Raw genomic sequence first — 2,955 nt, 5'->3', positions numbered from 1 at the left:
CAGCAACAGGGATGAGTCAGTGAGTCAGTTGGGCTTGTGAATCATGATTCATGAGTCAGTAAAGTGATTCTCGAGTACTGAACGATTCGTTCATGATTCGCGCATCACTAGTCCGCATGTTCATGGCGCCAGCATTTGTTATGGAATATATTGAGCAAACCTGGAGATATTATTGTTGTCATTGCTGTGGATCTTTACTGACTTGGTGAGTAAATGTTTACTCTTATTCAAACTGATTTTGTGGCTTCTCTTAGTTTAGCACCAGGTTTATAATCTTGCTAGCTAGTTAGTGTTAGCCTAGCGTTGCTGCTGCCGCTGTGCTCATGTTACTTAAAAATTAACACCACAGCCTTAAAAACCTTACATAAAACTATGTCGGTGATTTTTTTTGTTGATTGTTTGAAATAAATAAGTGAGATAAGAGCCCAGACAAAATTCTTTGGGAGGTGCAGCCGTTAGGGGTAGGGTGGGGTGTGGGGGGTGGATAACGGAGCTCTCCGAAAACGTGGAAGCACTTTTGCAAATATGTGATATTTTGATAAATTAAGTAGATATTTGAGCATTACTCAGCTACATTCTCGCCTGAAAATATCTTAAAAGGTTATTTTGTGACCCAGAAAGGGTAGTCTGGTGAAAAAGAGGATCGCATTTGTCGGCTGCGGTTGTCGGAGCCTGTGCGTACTTGTAAGCGCGGCAATGGCGGAGGAGCACTGCTGAAAAACGTATTACTTTTTCTGGGTCACAAAATAAACTTTTAAGATATTTTCAGGCGAGAATGTAGCTGTGTGAATTTCAAATATCTGCTCGATTTATCAAGACATCACATATTTGCAAAAATGCTCCGACGTTTTCATGCTTTGTGGCAGCTTTAGAACATCTGTGGCATCTATTAATGTCAAATCTAGCCTTTATTTAACAACATAAGCAAACTCTATGTTACAATGATTGCACAGCCATTAAGGATCAAATCAGTTTCTGAAATATGTTCTGTTTTTTCTCCCTCTGCTTGCTTCTTACTGTCTTTGAGGCCCATCGGGACCAGCACTCCTGTTGTTGGACAGGAAGACATCAACTCAGTGGTAAGTGTTTTGTTTTTCCAATTTATTAGCAACTGTCAGTGACATTTATATTAATCAGGCTGAACTTTAATCATACTTTAGATCAGCCTGTTTTACTTATTGTTTTGTTTGTGCTTTGGTTTGGGGAAGTTGTTTCTTTACTGATCTTTTCCTGTCTTCTGTTATTAGACTTGAGATATGACTGCACTATGCTGTTGCTGTGACTCCAGTTAATTCTACAAGACATGCTGTGTAAGTAAACAAACAACAACAGTTTGGTCTGCATTTCTTGAAAGATCACATCCCCCAAACTTAGTTTAGAGGGTCTACACTGTATATAGTGAAGTCTGCAAGTTTTCTAACAGCAAAATTTGTTTTGTGCCCAAATCATTTTGCACATCATTAGAATGAAAGTTATTGCCCATGTTTGCATAGACCTTTTTAAAATGATGCTTTCATGACAATATTGTGTGTTGTGTGGGGGTCACGGCTATCCAGACTGACAATTTGGGACATTGAATGTCACCTCTCCGGCGGGGAGGGAGCCTGAGATTGTCTAAATTGGAGTCTGTTTTATACCAAATGCAGGAAAAAATGTTTAAGAAAGCAATTAAGTTCATGTTCCAAAAATATGATTGTTTGCTTGCAGGACACCAGGAGAGATGAGTCCTCCGTCACAGATGGTGTGGTCAGTGAAGGTGGTCACCTGCAGGATCAAGCTCATTGCATCTCCAACCCACATCCACTGCCACTGTACTTAAGGGAAGTTAAAGACTTTCTTCTGCACCTACATTTGAATCACCTCGATCCATGACAGTCATTCAGGCAGTAATGCCTGGACTGGAAACAAGCCATCCTTAAAATATTACAACATTCCAGCTCATGTGTTGGAATGAAAAACGAATGTGTTGTTTAAATTAGAGACTGCACTTGTGACAGAACAATAAATATTTTATGTTGATTATATAAATAATGTAAGTACAAAACAAACTTGTGGTAGGCCTAAACTTATTTTCAGAATAATTACATCTGAGACTTTGTTTCGTTGTAACAGTGATGGCAATATAATTTTTATTCAGCAGAACAGTGTCCAGTATGTTGGCTGTTGTACTTTGTTGTGTTTGAAAATAAAAGTTGTGCTCATTTTAACATCATTACAAAAATTGTTGTTAATTATTTTTAATCATATTCATGGTACCACAAATTGTTTTTTCATTTAGTTGAACTTGAAATGTTTGTCAGTAGGTAAAAAATTAGTATTGTCAGAAAGTCAGAAATATCAAGTTATTCTTAATACTGCAGACTTGCAATGTATAAGTTGTCCTAACAGTCATCCTAAGTAAGCTTTACTTAGTTTTTTTGAGGCAACGAGTTTCCATAATTTTTTTGAGTTCTGGGAACTAATTAGATTTTACAGTGTAGTCTGTCACCTCAAAACATCCCTGAAGTTCAGCTAAGGCCTCCTAAGACAGTTGAGTCTGTTCATTTTTTGCAACTTTCAGAGAGTATTCTTTTAAACAATCATCTTCATTTTTCATTTTTCCTATTTCCTGATATTAAACCTGTGAGGTTTGTTGTTCCAGTTTAACACTGACCTTTAATTTTGAAAATTTTACTTTCTCCACCTTTGGGTGCTTGATCAAGTGTGACTGTATTTGTAACGTTAAGCAACTTGTCAAACCAAACTGATTACATGCAATTTTGCTACTTCAGTTAATGCAACTTTTGTTGTTGTTGTTTACTTGTGTAGTGAGTAAAAGCCACCGAGTAACCGCTAAAGGTGCAGAAAAATTATTTACTGCTAATTACCTTGTGACCAGAAAACATATGGGAACACACATAAATAAACATCCAGTTCTCACCCATGGAATTGCATGTTGTATTTTAATTCTGTGAG

At 37.2% G+C, this 2,955-nt stretch overlaps 1 long non-coding RNA gene across 1 annotated transcript; it reads left to right on the top strand.

The window, feature by feature from the left end:
• Positions 1-2,675, top strand: LOC134620438 (uncharacterized). Its single transcript, XR_010092120.1, has 4 exons — positions 1-205; positions 1,028-1,079; positions 1,248-1,310; positions 1,708-2,675. It is a non-coding gene; the product is annotated as an uncharacterized LOC134620438 (long non-coding RNA).
• The last annotated feature ends 280 nt before the right edge of the window (positions 2,676-2,955 follow it).

Source organism: Pelmatolapia mariae, linkage group LG23 (assembly GCF_036321145.2).
Source record: "Pelmatolapia mariae isolate MD_Pm_ZW linkage group LG23, Pm_UMD_F_2, whole genome shotgun sequence".
In the NCBI taxonomy this organism is placed as follows: domain Eukaryota; kingdom Metazoa; phylum Chordata; class Actinopteri; order Cichliformes; family Cichlidae; genus Pelmatolapia; species Pelmatolapia mariae.
Note: the sequence above shows the minus strand (reverse complement) of the source record. Positions and strands in the feature narration are given on the sequence as shown.